Here is a 15,452-nt window from a genome sequence, read left to right on the forward strand (position 1 = left end):
AAATACCTCTCCAAAGTTGACTGTCCCTGTGACATTGTCTCTTTGTCATATTAAATTATTATGACCGTATTATAACATGTTGTGCATTCCTATACAACATGTTTTTCTTGACTTAAACTTTAACTGTTCTCACTTAAACTATCTGATTCTCATATAAATTGTAATTTTGTTATTTCTGCTCTGCAATGTCATGTCTGCATCTTCCTTGATTGTGCCATTTGAATGTTTGCAGCTCTGAAAACCTGGGCTAGCTACACTGCCTGTGTAGCGCAGTCTACTAAACGCATGCATCAAAACTCAGAGGTTGAGGGTTCGAATCCCACCTGATGCATGTGTTATGTTTTACTAATAAGATTTTGTTTTGAGTTAATTCTCACCTATTATTCTTAACCAGTCTGTTTTCCATGTTCTGCACTGCTTGTCATAATTTGGTTGCCAATCGCCACCACCATTTCAAAAATGCAGTAGCAGCCATTTTGAAAAGTACAGTATTTTGTTTTTTCGCTACTACTTTTGCAGTGTTTCTTGAATTGTTACACAATTTGGCTCAAATTTTCTTTGGACGGAGCCGCAGAGAAATGACCAAACAGAATTTTGATTTTTATCTTTGTTCAAAAGTTATAAATGCGTACATTTATCGATGTCGACCCAAAATTCGTTCTGAGTCATTATCTCGGTCATTCTTTGATCAATTGAAATGAAACTTGGTACCCTTCATAAGGACCATGAACTGGGGTACCATGCCAAATTTGAGGACAGCGCCACCTATGGGTCATGAGATATGAAAAATGGCTATTTTTGCCCATAACTATTGAAATGTTTGATAGAAAATTATGATCTTGGTGTCTATGGATTCCTTGGCTCATGACAAATCTGTCGATATATATTATGCCAGAAATTACCAAACCGCCTGTACACTATTTTGAATTTTGTTTTAAATTGGGATAACTATTATTCTATATAATGTATCGGCACAAAAATCGGTAGGAAGCATTGGTATGATGTCCTAAAGGTACCTGGGAAATCTGAAGACAGCGCCACCTAGGGTTCATAAACTATATAAAACAGCCCATAACTTCTGAAAACTTTGTCTGATATTCATTTTCTTTGTGAATTTTTATTCACTGGTTTATGTCGATTGCAACGATATCTCATTTGTCAGTTTTCAACATTCTGTTCATGTCTTATTTCATAGCATATGTGAAGTAGTTTTTTCGCTACTACTTTTGCAAATTAAGTCTATTTTATGCCAGGCTCTGCTCACATAAACTTTGGAGCAATCCGCACAGAAATGACCAAACACATTTTTGGTATTCTCTGCCATTCCTGAGAAATACCTGTCCAAAGTTGACTGTCCCTGTGACATTGTCTCATTAAAATTATTATGACTGTATTATAACATGTTGTGCATTCCTATACAACATGTTTTTCTTGACTTAAACTTTAACTGTTCTCACTTAAACTATCTGATTCTCATATAAATTGTAATTTTGTTATTTCTGCTCTGCAATGTCATGTCTGCATCTTCCTTGATTGTGCCATTTGAATGTTTGCAGCTCTGAAAACCTTGGCTAGCTACACTGCCTGTGTAGCGCAGTCTACTAAACGCATGCATCAAAACTCAGAGGTTGAGGGTTCGAATCCCGTCTGATGCATGTGTTATGTTTTTCTATTAATATTTGTTTTGAGTTTATTCTCACCTATTATTCTCAACCAGTCTGTTTTCCATGTTCTGCACAGCTTGCAGTAATTTGGTGGCCAAGCATCATCACCAGTTCAAATATGCAGTAGCGGCCATTTTGAAAAGTACAGTATTCAGTTTTTTTGCTACTACTTTTGCAGTGTTTGTTGAATTGTTACACAATTTGGCTCAGATTATCTTTGGACCGAGCCACATAGAAATGACCAAACATAATTTTGATATTTATCTTTGTTCAAAAGTAATACATTTGTCAACAGGAATAACTTTTACACCATTTAATCAACTAAACTTCTATGGAGAATATTTGATGTGGTAATCTATGCCTTCCCAGTAGCTCAACCAAATGCAAGATGGGCATGAAATCCAGAGGTTGCGGGTTCAAATCCACCATACGGCGGCAATCAAAATGGTTGACAAATTTGTGTCATGTAGAGTCAAATGTTCGAACAGGTTTGACTACCTACAGGGGTTTTAAAAAATATTCTCTTCTTGAGAAAAATCTCTCCACACTTTAACATACACATTTTCACTTCAGCAATCTAACTTAAGCAGCTGTCTGTATTTATGTCTCCCCTGTAGCTCAACCAGATGAGTGACAGGCATGACACCTGGAGATCATGGGTTCAAATCCTGGCTAGGGCAGCAATTGAAGTCTCTTACTTTAGAGTCAAAAGCTTCAATTCATTATTTGTATTTTACTTTATTATTTTAACAGGTATTATTTCGTTTGTGCTCTTTTGGTTTAAGTCTCATGTGTAACATGTATGATGCTTTAGTGGTTCAATTGTTTTCTAGGTCAGCATTGGACTAATCGGTCCTTCTTTCAACATGCACATAAATATTATACTTCAAAATTTTTATTTTTTCATTATGTTCATTCTCATCTCTGAATCCTGTGTGCTGATAGTTCCCATACAGTACATATCTGCTACATTGCATTCTTCAATTGCATGTCCTTTCAGCTTCGTTGCGTGTTGCAGGACCATTGTTGCTTGGCCCCGTATCGCTGTCTACAGCTATATTCATAAGAATGCTCCTGAAGGCATTTTAGGCCGAATTGGGCACTTTTGCATGAAAAGTCACAGTCCAACCTGAAATGTTGAAATCGCTTGAAAAATGCTTTTCTGAGCTGGAAATGCCTTTAAACGACATTTCTCATCATAAGAATGCTCCTGAAGGCATTTTAGGCCGATTTGGGCACTTTTGCATGACAAGTCAAAATCCAACCTGAAATGTGGAAATCGCTTGAAAAATGCTTTTCTGAGCTGGAAATGCCTTTAAACGACATTTCTCATCATAAGAATGCTCCTGAAGGCATTTTAGGCCGATTTGGGCACTTTTGCATGAAAAGTCAAAATCCAACCTGAAATGTTGAAATCGCTTGAAAAATGCTTTTCTGAGCTGGAAATGCCTTTAAACGACATTTCTCATCATAAGAATGTTCATGAAGGCATTTTAGGCCGATTTGGGCACTTTTGCATGAAAAGTTAAAATCCAACCTGAAATGTTGAAATCACTTGAAAAAAATTTTTCTGAGCTGGAAATGCCTTTAAAAGACATTTCTCATCATAAGAATGCTCCTGAAGGCATTTTAGGCCGATTTGGGCACTTTTGCATGAAAAGTCAAAATCCAACCTGAAATGTTGAAATCGCTTGAAAAATGCTTTTGTGAGCTGGAAATGCCTTTAAACGACATTTCTCATCATAAGAATGCTCCTGAAGGCATTTTAGGCCGATTTGGGCACTTTTGCATGAAAAGTCAAAATCCAACCTGAAATGTTGAAATCGCTTGAAAAATGCTTTTGTGAGCTGGAAATGCCTTTAAACGACATTTCTCATCATAAGAATGCTCCTGAAGGCATTTTAGGCCGATTTGGGCACTTTTGCATGAAAAGTCAAAATCCAACCTGAAATGTTGAAATCGCTTGAAAAATGCTTTTCTGAGCTGGAAATGCCTTTAAACGACATTTCTCATCATAAGAATGCTCCTGAAGGCATTTTAGGCTGAATTGGGCACTTTTGCATGAAAAGTCACAATCCAACCTGAAATGTTGAAATCGCTTGAAAAATGCTTTTTTGAGCTGGAAATGCCTTTAAACGACATTTCTCTTCATAAGAATGCTCCTGAAGGCATTTTAGGCCGAATTGGGCACTTTTGCATGAAAAGTCACATTCCAACTTGAAATGTTGAAATCTCTTTGAAAAATGCTTTTCTGAGCTGGAAATGCCTTTAAACGACATTTCTCATCATAAGAATGCTCCTGCAGGCATTTCAGGCGGAATTGGGCACTTTTGCATGAAAAGTCACATTCCAACTTGAAATGTTGAAATCTCATTCAAAATTGCTTTTCTGAGCTGGAAATGCCTTTAAACGACATGTTTCATCATAAGAATGCTCCTGAAGGCATTTTTGACGGAATTAGGCACTTTTCCATGAAAAGTCACATTCCAACTTGAAATGTTGAAATCTCATTCAAAATTGCTTTTCTGAGCTGGAAATGCCTTTAAACGACATGTTTCATCATAAGAATGCTCCTGAAGGCATTTTAGGCAGATTTGGACACTTTTTCATGAAAAGTCACATTCCAACTTGAGAAGTTGAAATCTCATTCAAAAATGCTTTTCTGAGCTGGAAATGCCTTAAAACGACACGTTTCATCATAAGAATGCTCCTGGAAGCATTTTAGGCCGAATTGGGCACTTTTGCATGAGAAGTCACATTCCAACTCGAAATGTTGAATTCTCATTCTGAAATGCTTTTCTGAGCTGGAAATGCCTTTGACCCACATGTTTCATCATAAGAATGCTCCTGGAAGCATTTTAAGCCGAATTGGGCACTTTTGCATGAGAAGTCACATTCCAACTCAAAATGTTGAATTCTCATTCTAAAATGCTTTTCTGAGCTGGAAATGCCTTTAAACGACATGTTTCATCATAAGAATGCTCCTGGAAGCATTTTAGGCCGAATTGGGCACTTTTGCATGAGAAGTCACATTCCAAATCGAAATGTTGAATTCTCATTCTAAAATGCTTTTCTGAGCTGGAAATGCCTTTAAACGACATGCTTCATCATAAGAATGCTCCTGAAAGCATTTTAGGCCGAATTGGGAACTTTTGCATGAAAAATCACATTCCAACTCCAAATGTTGAATTCTCATTCTAAAATGCTTTTCTGAACTGGAAATGCCTTTAAACGACATGTTTCATAATAAGAATGCTCATGGAAGCATTTTAGGCCAAATTGGGCACTTTTGCATGAGAAGTCACATTCCAACTCTAAATGTTGAATTCTCAATCTAAAATGCTTTTCTGAGCTGGATATGTCTTTAAACGACATGTTTCATCATAAGAATGCTCCTAAAGGCCAGAGGTGGGTAGTAACGAATTACATTTACTTCGTTACATGTACTTGAGTACATATTTTGGGTAACTAGTACTTTCAGAGTAAATTTAAGGATAGGTACTTTTTATCTTACTCAGCTACATTTCTAGTGAAAAAACTGTACTTTTACTTCGCTACATTCGGAGGCGTTACTGCGCTACTTTCAAATTATAATAATTAATGAATATATATTTTTTTAAAAGTTTATAGGGCGTGTTCGAAAGTTTCGCGAGACAGGCTGTGTCACCCTTTAGCGCGCGTGACCGCACGGTCACCCTTTAGCATGCGCAGATGATAGGAGAAGCAGATGAGGGCGCGTGTGCGATGTGCGAGATATCGGAGGCAGATCATGCATGGCGGCTTCAAGTTCGGTCTATGTTTTCACTCCAAGAGCTCAAAAAGAATAGTTTCATAATGCGATGCATGCTTTGTTCAATAAACGAGCTGACATGTCAGCGTACAGGAATTCAAGATCCAACCTGAAGTAAGTGTCAAAAATGTCTATTTAAACACTATTAATGGTCATTTCACACACTGTCCGAGTTTTTTTTTTGCCATATGCACTCTTGTGCAAGTGATGACAAAACCGAGTGTAAGTTAAACCATACAAACAGCACGTTCATCTGCACATTTTCGTATAATTTCCCCACAACTAAACAAACTGAACAGGAAAAAATGTAAGGACGTCTTGCATTTGTACACAAATCCTGACACCTCACTAATGTGTAGAAAATACATCTAGATAAAAACGGGATTGTATTTTATTTAAATCCTTCCTAAAGAATGAATGAATAAAAATAAAATAATAAAGTTTGATTTTAAAGAAACATATATTATATATTATAATATATGTAGAGTTGATTTGCTCATGTTTATGTTCAGTAATTGCCCTTTAATGGCAATGAAAATAACCTATTCATATAAAAACATGATAACAACAGACACACACGTTCTTTTTTGTTTACTGTTTGCATGTTTAAAGGCAGATGCTGACAAGTTTGTGTTTTGAACATGAAAATAAATACAGAGTTAACCGTCAGAAAACATCTGTGTGTTTGTTTGAGATTTTTTCTCAAATGGCACGTTATGTGATGTTAATGTACACATTGCAGGACTGAGGGATTACTTGTATATAAGCAGAACAATGAGACTTTTAAGGAGAGGTTTGTGAAAACCCTCCAAGTAGTCTGAAATTCAGTGCTTTTGCGGTACTTTTCTATCAGATCGGAAGTAACGAGTAACTAACTACTTGAGTAGTTTTTTCATCTAATACTTTTTAATTAAAAAATAATTAGATTGATACTTTTACTTTTACTTGAGTACATTTTTGTATAAGTACTTGTACTCTACCCACCTCTGCTAAAAGCATTTTAGGCCGAATTGGGCACTTTTGCATGAGAAGTCACATTCCAACTTGAAATGTTGAATTCTCATTCTAAAATGCTTTTCTGAGCTGGATATGCCCTTAAACGACATGTTTCATCATAAGAATGCTCCTGAAGGCATTGTAAGCAGATTTGGGCACGTTTGCATGAAAAGTCACATTCAATTCAATTCAATTCAATTTTATTTATATAGCGCTTTTCACAAAAGTAAATTGTTTCAAAGCAGCTTTACATAAATAGAAGCAGTGAAAAGCACAGAAAAACGACAGATAGCACAACAAAATACATGATAGCATGAGCAGTGAAATTTGCTGCGGCTATGACTCAATATTATAAGTGCACGTAGTACTAAAGCAACGTATAGAAGAGGAAGCTAGGTAAAGCCCAAAAAGGCTGCCTCCCCGGGGTGAAAAACCCCCTAGAGAAAAAAAAACCCTGGGCTTTTTTCCGAGGAAAAATAAGTCCTAGGAGGGAAAAACCCTTGGGAGAACGGTTAAGGAGATTTAGCGGAGATTAAGCGGTTCTGCCGGTGATCGTTGGTCAGGCATCAGCTGGGCATAACGTTGAAGGACGGCCAGTAGATCAGAGGTGTGCCGACTTTCACATCTACCGGGACTGTGTCTGTTTGTCTCGTTGTCCTCGGGTCGAGGACGAGACAGGGAGAGAAAAACAAAATCGTATTAGCGTAGCGGCCGTTCATATGTATTGAAGTGTCACACAGTGATATGGTTTAACTCAGCTTAGTTCCAGACAGACTAACTATTGCGGCATAATTATATTATCCACAGTTGAGGATTTAGCAAATTGGGGGCCCAATGCGAGGGTATATATGGTAAATAAAGGTCACCTTCCGATCTTTAAGAGAAAATGAAACCTGACGACCCGTTTGACTAAGGCCTAAAGCCCCACTGTCGTCGTTAATGCAGGTTCAGTGGCAAACGGGTCTATATTGTATACCATTTACAGGACCAGGAGAAAACGCCAAAAACATCGCAACCCGACCATACGTGCTAACCTGTTTGACTAAGGTCGGAAGCCCCACTGTCGTCGTTAATGCAGGTTCAGTGGCAAACGGGTCTGTATGGCATACTATTCACAAGACACACGAAAGCGCGAAAAACGCAACCCGACCATACATACCAACCCGTTTGACTAAGGCTGGAGGCCCCACTGTCGTCGTTAATGCAGGTTCAGTGGCAAACGGATCTGTATGGCATACTATTCATAAGACTTACGATAGCGCCAAAATCGCAACCCGACCATACGTGCCAACCCGTTTGACTAAGGCTGGAGGCCCCACTGTCGTCGTTAATGCAGGTTCAGTGGCAAACGGGTATGTATGGCATACTATTCACAAGACACACGAAAGCGCGAAAAACGCAACCCGACCATACATACCAACCCGTTTGACTAAGGCTGGAGGCCCCACTGTCGTCGTTAATGCAGGTTCAGTGGCAAACGGGTCTGTATGGCATACTATTCACAAGACACACGAAAGCACCAAAATCGCAACCCAACCATACGTGCCAAACCGTTTGACTAAGGCCGGAAGCCCCACTGTCGTCGTTAATGCAGGTTCAGTGGCAAACGGTGGCAAACTATTTAATGCAATTCATTTTAAGTGTTCATGCAGAAAAGGTTTTTATTTATTTATTTGGTTGGTCTGTGTTATGACCGTGAGTGCTTTGTTCCGTGAAAATAACTATTGCGAGTTAAGAACCTTTACTAGACAAATTATGCGAATGCTTTATTGAAGAGAAAAGTTTTAAGTCTAGATTTAAAATGATCGACTGTGTCTGATTCTCGTACATCGGTTGGTAAATCATTCCAGAGCTTAGGGGCTAAGTAGGAAAAGGATCTTCCACTTTTAGACACTTTTGATAGTCTAGGGATAATCAATAGGCCAGAATTTTGCGACCGTAGTGTGCGTGATGGATTGTATTCTGATAGTAATTCTCTAAGATATGAGGGTGCTAAGCCATTTAAAGCTTTGTAGGTGATTAGTGATATTTTAAATTGGATGCGATATTTAACTGGTAGCCAGTGTAAAGATGCCAGAATTGGGCTTATGTGGTCATACTTCTTAGATCGAGTAAGTACCCTTGCAGAAGCATTTTGAACTAGCTGAAGCTTGTTGACCTGATTTGAATGGCATCCCCCGAGTAGCGAGTTACAATAGTCTATTCTAGAGGTCATAAAAGCATGTATAAGCTTCTCTGCGTCAGATGTAGACAGTATATGGCGTATTTTTGTGATATTTCTAAGATGGAAGAATGCTGTGCGGCAGACGTTGGCGATATGACTATCAAAGGATAAGTTGCTGTCGAACATCACACCTAAGTTCCTAACCGTGGAAGATGGCACCACAGTACAGCCATCTATGTGCAATTTGTAATCTGACATATTATGTTTGTAGCGATTTGGTTCAATAATAAGTACCTCTGTCTTATTGGAGTTGAGCTTAAGAAAGTTATGTGCCATCCAGTCACTAACATCGCTAATGCAGTCTTTTAGCTTAGAAAACGTGTGTGTTTCGCTGGGATGCGAGGAGATGTAAAGCTGGGTATCATCCGCATAGCAGTGAAAACTTATGTTATGTTTCCTGATAATGTCTCCTAGGGGTAACATGTATAACGAGAACAGGATAGGACCTAAAACTGATCCCTGCGGTACACCGTATTTAACCAGGGAGTGATATGACTCTTCCTCATTTACATAAACAAAGTGATAGCGATTGGTTAGATATGACCTAAACCAGGCTAGCGCCTGACCACTGATACCAACATAGTTTTCTAGTCTATTTAGTAAGATTCTGTGATCTATTGTGTCAAAGGCTGCACTAAGGTCTAGTAATATAAGAATTGAGATTTCACCACGATCGGATGTTAATAGGAGGTCATTTGTAACTCTAAGCAACGCTGTCTCTGTGCTATGGTGGGGCCTGAATCCTGATTGGAACTTTTCATATGTACTATTATTTGTCAAGAATGTGCGTAACTGGCTTGCCACTACCTTTTCTAATATTTTCGAAAGAAAAGGGAGATTTGAGATTGGTCTAAAGTTATTAAGTTCTCCTTGGTCAAGCTGTGGTTTTTTAATCAGCGGTTTAATAACTGCTAGTTGGAAAGCTGTTGGAACGTATCCTATTTCTAGCGATGAGTTAAAGATATTTAGAACCGGGGTTGACACTACAGGGAATACTTCTTTAAGTAGTTTTGTGGGAACGGGGTCTAACATACAGGACGATGATTTGGATGATGTGACTAGTTTAGAGAGCTCATCTATTGTAGTAGGTTTAAATGAATCAAGATGTTCGTATGGTAGTCTAGTATTAAGTGAACTAATGGGTAGAGTGGTGGCTGCTTGGGTAGCTACGATGTTTTCCCTAATAGCCGAAATTTTGTTAGAAAAGAAGTTCATGAAGTCGTTACTATTGTGTTGAAGTTTACTATTGGTTTCTGTTTGTTCTTTGTTTCTAGTCAGTTTCGCAACTGTGCTAAAGAGGAAACGAGGGTTATTATGATTCTCATTTATAAGCTTGCTAAGATATGTAGATCTGGCGGTTTTAATAGCCTGTCTGTAGTGTTTAACACTCTGTTTCCATGCTGCGCGCCATACTTCTAACTTTGTGCTTCTATAATTTCTTTCCATTTTTCTAGCTGCCTTTTTAAGGGCTGCGGTGTGATGGTCATACCATGGAGCTGGCGGTTTTTCTTTGAATCTCTTTTTTCGAATGGGAGCAACGGCATCCAATGTGTTAGAACAGACATTGTTTAGGTTTTCTATTTCAATATCTAGATCGTCACAGTTATCTGCTACATGTTTCATTTGGGACAGGTCTGGAAGAGTGCTAATAAAGCTATCTTTAGTGGTGGAAATTATTGTTCTGGCTAGTCGGTAGCATGTTGTGGATTGAGTGATCCTATCTAGAAGTACAGTGTATGACACAAGGTAATGGTCAGAAACTGCATCACTCTGAGGTGATATTTCGACGTCATTATTATTGAGTCCGAGTGACAGAATTAAGTCTAATGTGTGCTTACGAGTATGCGTTGGCCCTGTCACGTTTTGTCTAATATTGAGAGAATTTAGAACATCTATAAACGCACGTCCTAATGCGTCTTTTGGGTTATCCACATGGACATTAAAATCACCAACAATAAGAGCTTTATCTACAGTGACTACAAGCTCAGATAGGAAATCTGCTATTTCATTAAGGAAATCTGCATGGTGGCCCGGTGGTCTATAGATTGTCGCTAAAGCAAAAGAAAGCTGTTTGTGGTTACGATCAGTTATTTCCATATTTAACAACATTACTTCAAATGATTTAAATTTTAGCTCAGATTTTTGGTTTACTTTAAAAATTGTGTTGTATATTGTAGCTAAACCACCCCCTCTCCCCTTTAATCGAGGTTCGTGTTTATAATAATAGTCTTGTGGGGTGGATTCATTTAAACTAATTTAGTCGTCTGCTTTAAGCCAGGTTTCTGTTAAACAGAGTACATCTAAGTTTTGGTCTGTAATTATTTCATTGACAATAGGTTCTTTATTGGTAAGCAATCTAATGTTAAGAAGGCCGAATTTTAACATTCGAGATTCATCTGTTAATATATTGTTTTCTAATTTTATTTTAATCAGATTTGTACCAGATGTAACAAGCGGTGCCCTGTATTTATTTGTTCGGGGAACAGATACAGTTGAAATGTGCTGATATTTCGGTAAGATTGACTCGAAGTGCTGGGATATAAGTGGTCTTGACATATCACGGCAGCTAACAGACGGACGGTTAAGCCGATCCGTCTGTTTCCTGACCTGGGCCCTGGATAGTCAGACTATATCAGAATTAAGACTATTGATCAGATTTCTAGTGAGTATAGCACTTCCTTCCGATGACGGATGAAGGCCATCTCGGGTTAGGAGGAATGGTCTTCCCCAGAAATGCTTCCAATTGTCTATAAACCCTACATTATGCTGAGGGCACCACTTTGACATCCATCCATTGAGAGACACTAGTCTACTATGTGTTTCATCTCCCAGGTAGGCGGGGAGGGGACCAGAGCATATTACATTGTCTGACATTGTTTTTGCAATTTCACACATCTCCTTAATAGTATCTTTGGTGATTTCCGACTGGCGGAGCCTGGTGTCATTCGTGCCGGCGTGAATAACAATCTTAGAAAACTTCCGCTTAGCATTAGCCAGCACTTTGGATCTAATGTCAGACGTTCTGGCTCCCGGTATACAGTCGACTATGGTGTTTGGTTCCTCAATGTTAGTGTTCCTGAGTATAGAATCTCCAATGACCAGGGCACTTTTAAAAGGTGTTTTAGCTGGTATACTACTTAGGGGATCGAATCTGTTAGAAATTACCGTAACGTTATGGGTCTTAGAAGGACGCCTTATATGACTATGTCGCCTGACAGTCACCCAGTTTGACCGCCGACTTGACTCTGATGACGGAACCGAGCCATGTGTATTTTGATAAACACTATGCGCGCTCGATACAGTATTTGTAATATTTACATTAGCATCTGATGTCGGAACCGAGCCATTAGTCTTTTCGCTCGATAGATTATTTGCGACAGTAACATTAGCGGTTTTGCTATCCTCAACTAGCGTTCGGATGCGCGATTCTAGTTCAGCAACCTTCTCAGTTAACCTTAATACTTCAATACACTTAGTGCATGTAAACCCCTCTATGCTAACAGCAGAAGCTAAACTATACATGTGGCAAGTAGTACATGTTACAATAACAAGCGGAGTCTTACCGCTTTCATGCTGGGCGATGGCGTCTTCGTTTACCCGAACACGGTTCCCGGAGCTGCATCGCGTGGGGTGTTTGGTTGTGACACGCCTTGGTCGCCTGCGAACGTCTGGGGCCAGGGTGATGTTTGGCTTGCTGAATCTGCGAAGGCCAGGCAGCGGTTCCTCCACAGCTTCCCGAACGCTTTCATGTCGTTCACGGTCCGTGAAGCTGCATCGCGTGGAATGCTCGTTTGTTGTGCGCCTCGATCGCTTGTGGACGTCGGAAGGCGTGAAGTGGGCGCTGTACCTCGCCTTGGATCTGCTAAAACCGGTAAACAACTCCTCCACAGCTTCCCGCTCAGGTGAGGACAGGTCAGAAAAGCATATATCAGATGAATCCGCCATTAGATCGGAAAATGCTAGCTTCAGCCTCCACCGTTTGTGGATGCTAGCGGGCTATATGCTAACACTGGGTGTTTATTAGTGATAAATAGTTTCACGTGGTAGTACTGCTCAATAATCGTCACGGTAAAGTATTCCTATGTAAAACTAATAAGTTATATTATATAAATAGGAATAAGATGGTAAAAAAAAGCTTTTAGATGATGAACTCGACGGAGCTACGATGCACGATCTGATTCCAACTTGAAATGTTGAATTCTCATTCTATAATGCTTTTCTGAGCTGGATATGCCCTTAAACGACATGTTTCATCATAAGAATGCTCCTGGAAGTAACAACCAGTATGTTTGTGCCCTGCCTACTAGCAAGTCCTCTGTGGCGCAGTGGGTAACGCCTTTGACTTCCATGTGGAAGACCTTAAGTCCGAATCCTGGTAGGGCCAGTGGGGTTGAGTGACTATGAAAGTGGTCATATCTGCCCTTCCATTCTTCTCCAGTACTTTTATGGTAGGCTTCTTGCATACAATTTCTCTTTTATCTTAACAAAGCAAGTTGCTTCATCCTTCCTTGAGATGTTAAGTTTTCTTTGCTGTTGTTTTGGTCTCCTAGAACTGTGGGGTCAGCTGCTTTGCTTTTTATGCAATATGTGTGACTTAATTCAATTGAAATCATCTACATTTTAAAAACTGTTTTGTCAGCATAGTCTGGATAAACATCCTCCTAACTGAACCAATGACCAGCCTGGTTTTATTGACCATAACGAAGATGCCAGATTCACACAAGGAGCTTTGACAACCTTGTTACTGAACAAAGTAACAACCAGCTACATCCTTTGTCCAATTCTCAGCTAGTGCAATGTTTCAGTAAGTCACAGATTTTAGAATGGCTGTTGAAGCTGTCTGTATGATAAACCAGAGTTGGGCAGATTCTACAAGCATCAACTCAATGTTTGTGCTTTTTCCTTCCAGTAAGTCCTCTGTGGTGCAGTGGTTAAGCTATTGTCTTCCATGCGGAAGACCTTAGTTTTATATCCAGGTAGGGCCAGTGGGGTGGAGTGAACATAAATGAAAGTGGCCATATCTGCCCTTCCATTCTTCTCCAGTACTTTTATGGTAGGCTTTTTTCATACAATTTCTCTTTTATCTTAACAAAACAAGTAGCTTCATCCTTCCTTGAGATGTTAAAGTTTTCTTTGCTGTTGTTTTGGTCTCCTAGAGCTGTGGGGTCAGCTGCTTTGCTTTTTATGCAATATGTGTGACTTAATTCAATTGAAATCATCTACATTTTAATAACTGTTTTGTTTTGTCAGCTTTATCTGAATTTACATCCTCCTAACTGAACCAATGACCAGCCTGCTTGTATTGACCATAAAGTGACCATGAAAGAGTGACTATGAAAGTGGTCATATCTGCCATTCCATTCTTCTCCAGTACTTTCATGGTAGGCTTCTTGCATGCAATTTTTCTTTTATCTTAACAAAACAAGTAGCTTTATCCTTCCTTGAGATGTTAAAGCTTTCTTTGCTGTTGTTTTGGTCTCCTAGAACTGTGTGGTCAGCTGCTTTGCTTTTTATGCAATATGTGTGACTTAATTCAATTGAAATCATCTACATTTTAACAACTGTTTTGTTTTGTCAGCATAGTCTGGATTAACATCCTCCTAACTGAACCAATGACCAGCCTGGCTGTATTGACCATAGCCAAGATGCCAGATTCACACAAGGAGCTTTAACAACCTTGTTACTGAACAAAGTAACAACCAGCTACATCCTTGGTCCAATTCTCAGCTAGTGCAATGTTTCAGTAAATCACAGATTTTAGAATGGCTGTTGGACTCTATGTTTGTGCCTTCCCTGGCAGCAAGTCCTCTGTGGCGCAGTGGGTAACGATTTTGTCTTCCATGCGGAAGACCTTATGTCCGAATCCTGGTTGGGCCAGTGGGGTTGAGTGACTATGAAAGTGGTCATATCTGCCCTTCCATTCTTCTCCAGTACTTTTATGGAAGGCTTCTTGCATGCAATTACTCTTTTATCTTAACAAAACAAGTAACTTCATCCTTCCTTGAGATGTTAAAGTTTTCTTTGCAGTTGTGAAAGACTGTCATTTCATTACAGCAAGTACTAAAACAAACACAGACTGTATCGGAGCTCCATCGAGTTCATCATCTAAAATGCTTTTTTTACCATCTTATTCCTATTTATATAATATAAATTATTAGTTTTACATAGGAATACTTTACCGTGACGATTATTGAGCAGTACTACCACGTGAAACTATTTATCACTAATAAACACCCAGTGTTAGCATATAGCCCGCTAGCATCTTTCCGATCTAATGGCGGATTCATCTGATATATGCTTTTCTGACCTGTCCTCACCTGAGCGGGAAGCTGTGGAGGAGTTTTAGCAGATCCAACGCGAGGTACAGCGCCCACTTCACCTCGTCTTCGGACGTCCACAAGCGAAAGAGGCGTGCAACAAACGAGCATTCCACGCGATGCAGCTTCACGGACCGTGAACGACTGAACGGAGACGCCATCGCCCAACATGAAAGCGATCGGAAAGCTGTGGAGGAACCGCTGCCTGGCCTTCGCAGATTCAGCATGCCCCACATCACCCTGGCCCCAGACGTTCGCAGGCGACCGAGGCGCGTCACAACCGAACACCCCACGCGATGCAGCTCCGGGACCGCGTTCGGGTAAACGAAGACGCCATCGCCCAGCATGAAAGCGGTAAGACTCCGCTTGTTATTGTAACATGTACTACTTGCCACATGTATAGTTTAGCTTTTGCTGTTAGCATAGAGGGGTTTACATGCACTAAGTGTATTGAAGTATTA

This window comes from Paramisgurnus dabryanus, chromosome 17 (genome assembly GCF_030506205.2).
Source record: "Paramisgurnus dabryanus chromosome 17, PD_genome_1.1, whole genome shotgun sequence".
In the NCBI taxonomy this organism is placed as follows: domain Eukaryota; kingdom Metazoa; phylum Chordata; class Actinopteri; order Cypriniformes; family Cobitidae; genus Paramisgurnus; species Paramisgurnus dabryanus.